The sequence below is a fragment of the Schistocerca gregaria genome, chromosome 3, assembly GCF_023897955.1.
Source record: "Schistocerca gregaria isolate iqSchGreg1 chromosome 3, iqSchGreg1.2, whole genome shotgun sequence".
NCBI lineage: Eukaryota > Metazoa > Arthropoda > Insecta > Orthoptera > Acrididae > Schistocerca > Schistocerca gregaria.
The window spans coordinates 353,562,330-353,577,349 of NC_064922.1; the positions used below are offsets into that span (position 1 = coordinate 353,562,330).

General features: G+C 41.6%; 1 protein-coding gene across 1 annotated transcript in view; it reads right to left on the minus strand.

Moving 5' to 3' along the window:
- LOC126355371 (uncharacterized) overlaps positions 1 to 15,020 on the minus strand; it is a 1,038,787-nt gene that overhangs the window by 857,038 nt on the left and 166,729 nt on the right. The window lies entirely within an intron of this gene.

A 15,020-nucleotide genomic window follows, 5' to 3' on the forward strand; every position in this document is an offset into this window, starting at 1 on the left:
GCCTACAAAAGAAACCTACAATTTTTTGACCTTCCGGTTTCGACACGACCAGGTAAACCGGACCACTGAGAAAATAGTGCATTTTGAGGTGTATGTGTTTAGTAGTAGAGGTTGTCTGACATAAATATCTTTCTTCAGTCTTAGAATTCACCGCATTATCCTTCTTCTTTCAAAAGGCTAAGTCTTGTCTCTGCAGCCGCAGCTTCCTCTCTTCAGCAGTCATCTTCATGTGCATTTATGAAGTTCATCATCACAGTGATGATATTATTTACGTAGGACGTTCTCGTTTTCTTCTCCACGATCTTACCTTAAAAAATTATTTTTTAGCAGAATATCACGTGCGATTAAGTGTCCAACAAGTTTTGCTTTGCGCTGACATATAACTTTCAACGCTTCTGTCTTCTCTCTTACTTCCTTTAGAGTTGTCACATTCATTTTTCTGTCAGTCCACCTAGTTCTTACAATACTCCTCCAGAAACACATTTCTGCAGCTTCGAGGCGAGCGTTCTCCTACTTCACTAATTACAGGGTTTCACGTCTGTATGTCAGGACACTCCACACGAATATCTATACGTATCCTTCTTTGTGTGGAAGCTGATGTGCTTGTTCAATAGAGCGTTCTTATGTTGAAAGGAATTCTTGACCAGTGCTTTTCTTCTCTTTGATTTCCTTGAGGCATCTATTGTTTTCCTACAGAATGTTGCCGAGATGGTTAAATTCTGTTACTTCCTCGAGTTGCTCGCTACCGAGTTTTATATCAGTCTTGCCTCCACCACCTTTCTTGTTTGCAACCATGAATTTCGTATTCTTCGTATTTAATTTTAGTTATAGTGTGTGTATTATCTTTTGACTTAAGATCTGAAGCATTTAACTTATTTCTTTGTGTGAGTCGGCCATTGCTGCAACGTCATCGGCAAATCTGATGCAGTTGATATGTGTACCATTAGTTTTGATTGCAGACGTCTTTTCTTTCATTGTTGCTATTGGCTCCTCGATGAACCACAGTACCTGTAACATATTTATTTAATATGCATGTCAACCCATGTATCTGTCTCATTTGTGCTAACATTAAGCCCTGTAAGTCTTCGTAGAGGATGTTTTCCATCCTATTGTTATATACATGCTTTACATTATTCACTGAGAAAAGAGAAATATTGGTAACGACAAAGGTCTTTTATCCTTTTAAGCTGAATTTTCCCAAAAAAAGGATTCCATACATATTACAGATGTGACATATCTAGAAAGAATAGTTTCTTCATTTTTAAATTATCTGCTGGAGTAATGATGTGTACTGTAAACGTAGCTAAGGTGTGGATTTTCCAATTAGAGATATAATCTGTCTGCAGTACAGAAAACATACAATTATCCAGTTCTTGCATTTCATTATTCGACTGGAGTATTTTTGTACCTTGCTAGCAGTTTTTATCTTCATAAAATTTAATTGTAACACATTTACCATCTTATAGATTTAGGTGAGCTGATAATAGGAGACTGAGGAAACAGATTTCATTTACTCGCTGTTGTATAGCCTTTGTCCCTGTATTTTTTCTTAGAGCTTGACTGTTTTTAAAGCTCTTGCCCACCTTCATATTTACACATCATACACAAACACTACACTTAGCCTCCAGGGCACAGTCTCTAAACATGCAACGTATGTAGTGGTCACTAACTGCCAATGTTGGTGTCAAGTCCAATTCACACAAGGTGGTTGTGAGCAAACTGAAATACGAGAACATTGAGACCCGATCACAAGCAATCTTAAAGCCAAAGTGACCACAGGCCACTTACAAAAAGTCTGATTGAAAACAAGAAAATATCTGTCGTAGATAGCTTGGCGGAAGTTGCCGAAGATGACCGATGTTGACTAGCATGATGTCACAGACGAGTGCGCGCTGTACCCGGCTACGCGGATGTCACTCGCTCCCATTTGCACACCGGCTGGGAATTCAGTGTATGCTCATGCGCAACTCGCTTCACACACCACTACGCCTTGCGCTTCCTTCCTGTTTCTAGTCAGTCTAGTTAACATTGTGAACTGTAACGAATCTTACCAATTAATTTGTTCCGTTTTTCTCGTGGGAGTCTACTATGTAACCAGACTGAAGTTTTTACTAATAATCACAATTTTGATCACATAGCTGTAAGCAGCAATACGATCTTACAATGCAACACAGGTTTCAATACAGGAAACCTCAGAAGCCACAAAGTAAATTTGGAAATTTGTGGTAAAGTCCCATGGGACCAAACTGCTGATGTCATCGGTCCCTGAGCTTAGCCACTACTTAATCTAACTTAAACTAACTTACACTAAGGACAACACACAGGAGGACTCGAACCTCCGACGGGAGGAGCCGCGCGGACCGTGACAAGGCGCCCTAGACCACGCGGCAACCCCGGTTGTTAATGTATTTGTTAGTAAAAAGTTGATTTTACTTATATTTCAGACAATGTCTAAACGTAAAAGAGGAGAAGATCTTGCCAGTTTTGAAGCAAAACGGCGAAAACAAAAAGAGCAGGCATAAAATGAAACAGAAGGAGTGCGCGAAGTACGTTTCAGTTCCCAACGAACGAGAATAAGCAACGCGAGAAGCAGAAGAACAAAAAATGGTTCAAATGGCTCTGAGCACTATGGGACTCAACAGCTGTGGTCATTAGTCCCCTAGAACTTAGAACTACTTAAACCTAACTAACCTAAGGACATCACACACATCCATGCCCGAGGCAGGATTCGAACCTGCGACCGTAGCAGTCGCACGGTTCCGGACTGCGCGCCTAGAACCGCGAGACCACCGCGGCCGGCCGCAGAAGAACAACGAAATGAAAGGACAGAGAGCGAATAAAAACAAACAGTGAAGTGTGAATAGTCGAAGTGATACAGTGATTGATTAGCTGCCCTCTCCAATAAAAAAAACTGAGTGAATGGATCAACGAAGAACGTAAACGGACGTCATAGGACGTCCACCCCGAACAAGTAGAACAAACTATAACGAACAAAATGAGATTAAAAAAAGGTGACTGGTAACGAGCTTGCCCCCCATGCAGCGGGCCCAGGTTCGATTCCAGCCCCGGTTGGAGATTTTCTCCGCTCGTGGACTGGCTTTTGCGCTGTCCTCATCATTCCATCCTCATCGCCGGTACGCGAGTTGCCCAATGTGGCGTCGACTGTGATAAGACTCCCACTCAGCGGCCGAACTTTCAGGATGGGGCCTCCCGGCCAGCAGTGCCATACGACCATTTCGCTTCATTTCATTGCAACATAACCACAACTATGCCAATTCGGCCTGGCTGTCTGAAAGTGCAATTTTGAAACTAAAAATAATATTTCCGGCGGTATCTACTTTAATATTGAAAAATAAATTCATGATGAAGAGGGATTATACAGACCGATCGGTAAGATGGAAAAAGTTGAAGGAAGTTTTAACTTCCCTACGCAACTTCTAAACTCTTTGCAAGCATCAGGAATGCCATTACACTGCCTACGACTGAAAAATTCGATCCCCGATAATACTACTCAGAAACCTCAACTCTGCAAAACTATGTAATGGAACAAGAATGATCGTCAAACAGCTGTCGAATAATATCATCGAAGCCGAACTTATAACTGGAAAGTACAAAGACACACTCTGTTTATACCCAGAATACCACTGATCTCTACTGAGATTTAAAAGAGTGCAATTTCGAATCAAATTAGCCTACAGTTTCCAATTGACGAAGTGCAAGGACATACTTTAAAATATTGCGGCATCAACCTCAAATACACCTGCTTCTGTCACGATAAACTATACGTAACTTGCTCTCGAGTAGCAAAATTCGAAAAAGTTTTACAGGTAAAGATAGACCTCGGAAAGCAAAATGGGAAATGTTCAAAAAATGTTTAAATGTGTGTGAAATCTTATGGGACTTAACTGCTAAGGTCATCAGTCCCTAAGCTTACACACTACGTAACCTAAATTATCCTAATGAGAAACACACATACCCATGCCCGAGGGAGGACTCGAACCTCCACCGGGACCATCCGTGGAAAATGTTGTTTATGAACAAGTACTGTAAGTAGTTAGAAATGTTTTCAACAAAAACTTTTTTACTCTTTACTTTAACAAATATTGTACATTGTTAGATTGTGTTTTTGCAATATCGTTTTTTACCTCTTATACTTCAAAGTTTATCCTTTTATTTCAACTACCTCACAGTCTCATATCAACTCCCTGAGCAAAGCCAGGTAGCGCAGTTAGCTGGAAATACGAGGGGTATTCAGAAAGTAGGGAAAGTTTCCGTCTGACGCTACTAGGCGAGCGCCGATCACGTATATTTTGGTATGTGCGTGCTCGGCAGCTCGGTCATAACCACCTATGGCAAGCTAACATGCATCAACAAGCTACGAACGTCGGCAAGCCCCTGCATATCAGCAACATTGACTGGATATATAGGCTTCTATTAAAGCCGACCAACAGGCTACAGCAGGGAAACCGACGAGCTCACCCACTGACGAGCAAACAAATTGCCAACGTCACCCTACACTGTGCATCTGATATATGACCTATCGGACACAAAACGATGATGAACATAACTGTTCAGGTTTGCTGATGCTGACCAAGAGACCAACACCGGCACCCAGCGATAAACGCCGAGTAACAGTACCGCACAACGTCAAAGTATCGACATGCATGATACCTACTACTAACAAAACCTACCCTTGCACGACTTGTCGCAGGCAGCAAGACATCCGCTACTGCTCTTACTACCAGACCTCGCTATCGCAGAGGTTTTTCCCCCTTCGCTCTTGCCTTGGCACTTCTTTTCCTCTGAGCTTCAAACCGCTACCCTTCGTTCGACTTTCGACCCACTCTATCTCCAGATGAGCGCGTATTAATGGTTAACCTTAACCAGACGTACGCAAACATGGCAGTACCCACATCCTGCGACACCTCACTGTATTGAAAACTAATCCTTATACAGGGATGGCAGTAGACCTTTTGAGTTGGCCATCATGCCGATGTGGGCGTGGAAGATTCCACCTCTTGAAATAAAAAATCGGCAGCTCACTCGGCGTCCATCCGTGACAGCGGGAACTTCTGCGCGTCTGGTTTTTTCAGTATTCGAATTTGAAATGTGCGCTGCAATCAAAAATCCCGCCAGTTGTGAGGTGCCGTCTGTGATACGGCTTTAGTTGACAAAAACTTAAAACCCATAGAAATTTATCGTAAACTGTGCTACGTGTACGGAAACAACGTAATGAGTGAATGTTCCGTGCGGAAATGGTGCATTCGGTTTAAAAATGGCCGAACCAACGTTCATTATGAAGAGAAGGGTGGACGCCCGAGCATTGTGACTGGCGATCTTGTCACTAAAGTTGATGAAACGATTAGTGAAAACTGTCGCTTCACAATAACGGAACTTTCGCTTTCTTTTCCACGAGTTTCACGGACTTTGTTGTTTGAAATTGTCACTCAAAAGCTAGGCTACCACAAATTTTGTGCATCATAGGTGCCCAAAATGCGTACAGAGCACCATAAAGAACAGCGAATGGGGGCAACGTTGACATTTCTGGAGGCCTACCACAAACATGGTGATCCATTACTACATCGAACCGTTGTCGGTGACAAGAGTTGGGTGAAACACGTCAATTGTGAGAGAAGATTTTTTTTTAGGCAAGGTGTGCTTCTTATTGATTTTCTTAAACATGGGGAAGCCATAAATTCTGCCAGGTACGGCCAAACTTTGCACATCCTTAGAAGAGCAATTCAAAACAAATGCCGAAGAAAGGTGACGTACGCCGGCCGGTGTGGCCGAGTGGTTCTAGGCGCTTCAAAGTTCTAGGGGACTGATGACCACAGCTGTTAAGTCCCATAGTGCTCAGAGCCATTTGAACCATTTTTGAACCCTGACCCGTCACGGTAGCAGCTACAAAACCAGACTCACGTATTTCCTCGAAGAAAAAAAGGCCCGATAACGGTAGATGGGGTAAATCCAACCCATACCGTGACTTTTTCGTCATGCAATGGAGTTTCCACGACAGTTATAGGATTATCTGTAGCCCAAATTATGCAGTTGTGGGCGTTAACAGACCCTCGGAGCGTGAAATGAGCTTCGTCGGTCCACAACACGTTACTCAACCAATCGTCATCTTCCGCCATCTTTTGAAACGTCCACACCGCAAATTCCCTCCGCTTCACTAAATCCCCAGGTAACAGTTCATGATGCCGATGGATTTTGTACGGATAGCATCGGAGGGTACGCCTAAATGCCAACCAAACAGTAGTGTATGGAATGCCAGTGCGACGTGCGACTGCACGAACGCTGACTTCCTCCTGCATAAACGAACCCGCTACAGTCTCCATTTCTTCCTGAACTGTCTCAGCAGCATTACGCCTTGTGCTCGGTCGGCCACTACGGTGTCTATCGTTTAAACAACACGTGGCTTCGAACTTCGAAATCATTCTCGCCACAGCTGCATTTGTCAACGCACCTTACCCGTTCGAATCCCCTTCCTATGGCGATACGACCGTAACGCTGAACTAGCACATTCCCTATTCTGATAATACAGCTTCACTAAAAGCGCCTTTTCAGGTAACGTCAACATGCTGCAGCTGCTGGCGCATCTGATTCTCTCTCTCATTACAGCTCCTTTTATACTCGACTGTCATGCGCATTCACTGACATTTTGCTGTCCAGCGCCATCTGTCGGACATTGTGAAACTTTTTTTTGTTCTAATAAAACCCCATGTCATTCCAAGCATGTACGTCAAATTTTACCTCTTCGTCTACATTATTCCGTGGTTTATTAAGTTTTCAAATTTATACTGACTTTTTGATCACCCGGTGTATAATAAAATGTATTTTTTGTACTTAGTTTTTTAATGCCAAAACGTTCCCTACTTCCTGAATAGCCCTCGTAAAAGGTAAGTCCATTTCAGCTCGTTTTTGTAATTTCACTGCATTTTCGTTATACTTACATGGGCTCCCTTTATCTGTTCCACCCTGTCTCCCTGTCTAGCACATACATATTATGTAAATATATCCATTATTTCTTAGAAATGTATCGAGACTTCATGAGCTCCCTGAATACAGTCTACGTTTCCTTACCGCGTGACAAGGCCACTGTTACCCCGAACTCTACGATTACTCGTTCGCGTGATGGCATGTGAGCAAACTGGATGCCGCGTGCTTCCGCACCACGTGAGAAGTGAGTGATGGGGAACGAAAGACGTGCAGCGGCATCGCCACGCGGATGCAGTGCTCTAATGGACAGTAGGATGGGGCGTTACTAACGCCTCCATACGATGCCAGGGACTGATAAACGGGCCTCGCACTCTGACCCCGTTCTTCATACTTATAGGGTGCCTGGAGATTATTTTTCGAAACCATTACGTGGTAATTCTTAGTAAACCTCCAATAAATACCCTTTGAAAAGTTGATTTCAGACCGCTGTTACGTAGGAAGTATTTCTACATTATTTACCTCATTCGTCGGTAGCCGATTACATACCGTAAAAGGTCTTTTAATTCGTTTGATTCAGTATTTATTAACAAATGGAAATATTCATTAACAAATGTTGAACCGTTATTTTTAATGAACATATATCTGTTTTTAGGTACCGACCGTGCAATAAATTACAATTTGATAAAGACATGCCAAATATATTTTTGTCAAACACAAAATGTTATTTACATCAATAATAAAGCCCAATCTCTAACAATAAAAATCACTTTATTTTCTGTTTGATGTTTCGCGTTTTTTGTACCAAATGTTAATTTATTTTGAAAAGTCGTATTTTCATACGAATAGTAATTAACAATGGTAAAGTTACTCTTATTACAAATTATTCCATATCTGTTAATTAACGTTTTCATTTGCTAATAAACATGGAAATAAATAAAAGCAAAAAAATAAAATTACAACCCTATTACGCAATGTACTGATTTATGGGCGACACACGTTTATAATCCAAAACTCTGTTGCACTTAGCAACGCTCGGATATCCTCTAGCCTTCAAAGTCGATTGCTTTGTCCGTTAAGTCCCCTTTAGATCAGATTAGATTTGATTAGATTAGATTAGATTAATACATGTTCCATAGATCATGAATACGACACTTCGTAATGACGTGGAACGTGGTCGGTTAATAAAAGATGTTTGTACAAGATATCACATTACACAAAATATTGCATGACACTAATGTTTAAGTTGTTGGTGTTGTTGTTTTTTCCCTTAATTTATATCTAAAAATTCAGCCAATGAGTAGAAGGAGTTGTCATCTAGAAATTCTTTTAATTTATTTTTAAAAGTTAGTTGCCTATCTGTCAGGCTTTTGATGCTGTTTGGTAGGTGACCAAAGAATTTTGTGGCAACATAATTTACCCCTTTCTGTGCCAAAGTCAGATTTAACCCTGCATAGTGAAGATCATCCTTTCTCCTGGTGTTATAGCTATGCACACTACTATTACTTTTGAGCTGGGTTGGATTATTAACAATAAATTTCGTAAGTGAATATATATATACTGTGAGGTTACTGTGAGGATCCCTAGATCCTTAAATAGATATCTGCAGGATGACTGTGGGTGGGCTCCAGCAATTATTCTGATTACACGTTTTAGACAATGAATACTTTTCTACTCAACGATGAATTACCCCAGAATATGACGCCATACGAAAGCAGTGAATGAAAGTAGGAATAATAAGCTAATTTGCTGAGATTCTTATCACCAAAATTAGCAAAAACCCTAATAGCATACGTGGCTGAACTCAGACGTTTCAGCAGACCATCAATGTGTTGCTTCCAGTTTAACCTCTCATCAATGGACACACCTATAAACATTGAAAACTCTACCTTAGGTACAGACTTCTGTTCAAAGTCTATATTTATTACTGGAGTTGTGCCATTTACTGTACGGAACTGTATGTACTGCGTTTTATCAAAATTTAAAGAGAATCCATTTTCTGAGAACCACTTAATATTTGTGAAAAACATCATTTACAATTACAACGCTTAGTTTTTGGTTTTTGGATGGTATTACTATACTTGTATCATCAGCGAAAAGAACTAACTTTGCATCTTCATCAATGTGGAATGTTAAGTCATTAATGTATACCAAGAACAGTAAAGGACCTAATACCGAACCCTGTGGGACCCCGCATGGAGCCTCCAGCATTTATTACGTCAGAGCACCAGAGCATGTGGCTTTCCTATCATCATCTACGATTAGCATGCCGGATGTCGAGTCGCACGAGTTCATGGAACTTTCTGTAGATCGCTATTTGGGGGTGAAAAATAAGTTTTGTTAGATACTGTAGTGTTTTTTTGTAATTTATATTCATCACAAGTACATTCACATCGAGATGTTATACAGCACATATGTAGCAATGGCACATGTAAAACGCACAAACGTGTCAGGATGCTATTCTCTAAATTTTTTAACCCGTGTAAATGTTGTAAAAAGCTCATTATTTTTTTAGGGTTGTTTTATATTCTGTCATAAAATTCTGTCGGCGGAGATCGCTTTTCTCAAAAATCAATTACAAAATTTTGAATTATCATGAATCGTTTCGAATATTTTCCACGCGGATTCAAATAATGACAGTCAACGTTTTTGAGACTGTTGATATCGTAAAATGTTTTTCAAATAGGTAGTAACTAGACTTACGGCTGCGCCTTGAAATACCGCTTAGCTCCATGTAGCAGAGGGCTGGGGTTGTCGCTTCTACAGAGGACGGTGTTTATGGGCTTAAAGCAGGCTCAATTAGCTTAGCTTGCGCAGTCGTACCAACTTCCTCACAATTTTCACATGCCAGAAGGGGAATCAAAAGAGTGGCTGAACCTTCACTGTTGAATCTCTGTCTTCGTATCTCTCTCTTATGCTTTGATGTGACATTAAACGGTGTTTAATAGTTATGTTTTGTCAGTCTCAAAGATATTTTTATAGTGTTGATATTTCAATGCAACGTAGCAAATGCCTATTAAGTACGTAAATGTATCTCCACTATATCGTAACATGTGTCGCCACCTATTAAGAGAGTCACAAACGATTCGCGAAAAGGAAAGATTCCTACACTGACTAAAAACTGAGTAATAATGTTCAATGATCATGCCTCCTGATAAGCACCTTTCCTAATCAATGCAGTTCACGTCGATAAAGAGCAGAATTAAGATACAGTATTAAGAATTACAAGCAGTATCAACACTTTTTATAATATACACAAAAGTGTCAAAAGACCACTTTTTTGGTATGATTTGGGAATTATACAGCCATCTGACGTATTATACAATTACCACTGTCGTTTATAGCATATATTAAAATATATATATATCTAATAATACATATGTATTCACATAAAAACCAAAACCTCAATTAATTTGTTAGGTATGGATAATTAACTCTTTCTTGGAGTAATGTACATAACACACTCAAAGAAATTAAAATATGTTGAGGTGTTGAAATGCTGGTAAAATTGACTGACAGTCCAATTTGTCACGTTAGCTGTTTTACTGTAGTCGCCCAGAGATTGGTGTAAAAATTGGCTCTGAGCACTATGGGATTTAACATCTGAGGTCATGAGTCCCCTATAACTTGGAACTACGTAAACCTAACTAGCTTAAGGCCATCACACACATCCATGCCCGAGGCAGGACTCGAACCTGTGACCGTAGCGGTCGCGCGGTTCCAGACTGAAGCGCCACAATGGCCGGCGATTGGTGAACCGATTTCGTACCATGCAAGTACATCCTCAGGTGTATTTAAGGTCTAACGTCCCATGTTATCTAAATGGTTTAATACGTGTTCCAATGTGCAGGGAGGAGCACTACTGTCTCAACCACTAATAGGACACATTCTACATTACAATAGAACATCGCAAACAAAGAACATGGCCGTATATAAACGAAGTCAGTCTATATAGAAACATAAATATTCGTTGTTGCACTTGCGTCATCGAGAAAATGGATCAGAACAGACTACTGCACACTGAGAAGTTAAAACGTTAATAGCACGTTGGCCAACCTCTAAGACGCAAAGCAGAAGCGATTCTGCAACGCGTGGATTCACAAGTTCTAAGTAGATTTACGGAGGTATGTTGCATAGATTTCTACGCACATTTCACGTAGTTCCCAAAAATTACGGGTCGGCGATTTGTGGTCGCGGAGATGGAGTCCGGTATAGTATTGAATGCCTGTAGTCACGTTCGGATCAGGTGAAACTGGTGGCTAAGACATCAACGTGAGTTCACTATCATGCATCCTAAATCACTTTAGCCTGATTCTGGCCTAATCACACGGGCAGTTAGCCTGCTGGAAGATGGCACTGCCGAAGTGGAAGACATCAAGCCTGAAGAATTGCAGATGGTCCCCAATAGTCTACAGCTATCACGGTGCCTTCGATTACTACCACAGGAAAAAAGTCCCCCACAGCATAATACTGCCCCCGGCCAGTGTCCGTGGCCTGTACGGCAAGAAATGAAGAATGAGTTGATTGTTGGTGTTAATAACGATCATCCTTCTTTATCTCCTCTGCATTACCTCAGATGACGTGTCACGGAGCACATGTGTTCTGTGCATGCAGTGCACGTGAGGCGCCTAGTTGTTTTCACTGCACTGTGTGGAATACGAAGGTTCTGTTATAGTTCACTAACCTGCTGTCTTCAAGTTGATGTCCCCAGCGCAGAAAACAGCACGCAGCTCGTAGGTTCTGCATCTTGAGGCTGAAACTGACTATTAGCGAGATTCTATTCTGAAATAATTTATCACTTCTTTGGGATGCCACTCACGTATTTTAATATAGCCACACGAGAAGACTACATGATCTTAATACAACACCTTCTGATACAGCAAAGTACATGATCAAACACAATATTTACGAAAATATATCTTTATTTGTGGCACGTGTCTGTGCCTCATGACTACGGAAGTGAATCTTTTTATACGGATATTGGCAAACACATCCTGCCATAGACAACATGACTGTACATCTAGACTGCCTAATCCAGAGTGACGAACAGGAACTTCAATAAAAATTGGAAACACATCCTACGACAGACAACATGTCTGTTCTTCTCGACTGCCTAATCCAGAGTGACGAACAGCCCGAAACACTTCGCGCGCCAAACCAGAAAAGACATGACCCGAACGCTTCCGAAGCACTTCGTCTGCAAATTCGTCAGTCTTTTGTTTTTAATTTAAATTGTTTTTAATAATTTAATAATTACTGATTGATAGTCAGCTGTTGAGAGATATTTATATTAAAAAGTGAAGTCATTCCAATGAGTAGTTTAGCTAATAATAATTACTATACTTTCACGTTTTGGCGCTCTTGCTCCGAACACAGCAGCCAATCACACAGCAGTAGCATTATGCAGGCGGTCTTTCTCACGGGAATGGTACCGAATCTAACATCTGTCACAGGTACCTCACACCACATATCGTCATCTATATACTTCTTGCATCTCCACTGCTCTGGGAACAGCTTCTCTGAGCCCAATATGATGGCTGATTAAGCAAAAAAGCTTTATGGCGGCGCGTCCGGACACAGCGATCCACCTGGTTTAACAAGAAACCTGATTTATCTGACCAGACAACACATTTCCATTGGTCCAAAGTCCGATCTCGATGATCTCGCTTTCACTGCAGTCGTAACTGACGGTACCATTGGGTCAACAAGGGAAGACGAGTGGGTCGTCTGTTGCGGAACCTCATGTTCAAAAGTTGTTCGATGAACAGGGTGCTCCTCAATACTTGCGCCTGCACTAGAATTGTACTATGTCATCAGTTCTGTCATCTGTCGTCTGAGAGTGATAATTGCACGTTAACTGTGAACATAGGCAGTAGTCACATTAATCTACATCTACATCTACATTTATACTCCGCAAGCCACCCAACGGTGTGTGGCAGAGGGCACTTTACGTGCCACTGTCATTACCTCCCGTTCCTGTTCCAGTCGCGTATGGTTCATGGGAAGAACGACTGCCGGAAAGCCTTCGTGCGCGCTCGAATCTCTCTAATTTTACATTCGTGATCTCCTCGGAAGGTATAAGTAGGGGGAAGCAATATATTCGATACTTCATCCAGAAACGCAAACTCTCGAAACGTGGACAGCAAGCTACACCGCGATGCAGAGCGCCTCTCTTGCAGAGTCTGCCACTTGAGCTTCCTAAACATCTCTGTAACGCTATCACGCTTACCAAATAACCCTGTGACGAAACGCGCCGCTCTTCTTTGGATCTTCTCTATCTCCTCCGTCAACCCGATCTGGTACGGATCCCACACTGATGAGCAACACTCAAGTATAGGTCGAACGAGTGTTTTGTAAGCCACCTCCTTTGTTGATGGACTACATTTTCTAAGGACTCTCCCAACGAATCTCAACCTGGAACCCGCCTTATCAACAATTAATTTTATATGATCATTCCACTTCAAATCGTTCCGCACCCATACTTCCAGATACTTTACAGAAGTAACTGCTACCAGTGTTTGTTCCGCTATCATATAATCATACAATAAAGGATCCTTCTTTCTATGTATTCGCAATACATTACATTTGTCTATGTTAAGGGTCAGTTGCTACTCCGTGCACCAGGTGCCTATCCGCTGCAGATCTTCCTGCATTTCGCTGCAATTTTCTAATGCTGCAACTTCTCTATATACTACAGCATCATCCGCGAAAAGCCGCATGGAACTTCGGACACTATCTACTAGGTCATTTATATACATTGTGAAAAGCAATGGACCTATAACACTCCCCTGTTGCACGCTAGAGGTTACTTTAACGTCTGTAGATGTCTCTCCATTGAGAACACCATGTTGTGTTCTGTTTGCTAAAAACTCTTCAGTCTATCCACACAGCTCATCTGATATTCCGTAGGCTCTTACTTTGTTTATCAGGCGACAGTGCGGAACTGTATCGAACGTCTTCCGAAGTCAAGTAAAATGGCATCTACCTGGGAGCCTGTATCTAATATTTTCTGGATCTCATGAACAAATAAAGCGAGTTGGGTCTCACACGATCGCTGGTTCCGGAATCCATGTTGATTCCTACAGAGTAGATTCTGGGTTTCCAAAAACGACATGATACGCGAGCATAAAACATGTTCTAAAATTCTACAACAGATCGACGTCAGAGTTACAGGTCTATAGTTTTGCGCATCTGCTCGACGACCCTTCTTGAAGACTGGGACTACCTGTGCTCTTTTCCAATCAATTGGAACCTTCCGTGCCTCTAGAGACTTGCGATACACGGTTGTTAAAAGGGGGGCAAGTTCTTTTGTGTACTCTGTGTAGACTCGATTGCAAACGTTTCCCTTATTACATTACATGCAGCAACGCAACCAGGCGGTGCTGTCTCGCGCTAAGCAGCGGTAATGCGTTGGCTCTTAACAGTAAATAAATCATAACATAAATAAGTAGCAATAAAAAAAAATTTATCATCAGTCTTCTGACTGGTTTGATGCGGCCCGCCACGAATTCCTCTCCTGTGCTAACCTCTTCATATCAGAGTATCACTTGCAACCTACGTCCTCAATTATTTGCTGGATGTATTGCAGTCTCTGCCTTCCCCTACCATTTTTGCCCTCTACAGCTTCCTCTAGTACCATGCAAGCCTCATGTCTTATCAGATGTCCTATCATCCTGTCCCTTCTCGTTATCAGTATCAAATGTTCCTTTCCTTTCCGATCCTGCGCAGAACTTCCTCATTCCCTACCTTATCAGTCAACCTAATTTTCAATATTCGTCTGTAGCAACACATCATAAATGCTTCGATTCTCTTCTGTTCCTGTTTTTCCACAGTGCATGTTTCACTACCATACAATGCTGTACTCCAGATGTACGTTATCAGAAATTTCTTCCTCAGATTAAGGCCTATGTTTGATATTGACACTAGAAGATCTCTTGGCCTGGAACGCCCTTTTTGCCATTTTTAGTCTGCTTTTGATGTCCTCCTTGCTCCGTCCGTCATTCGTTATTTTACTGCCTAGGTAGGAGAATTCCTTAACTTCGAAACCATCAATCCCGATCTTAAGTTTCTCGCTGTTCTCATTT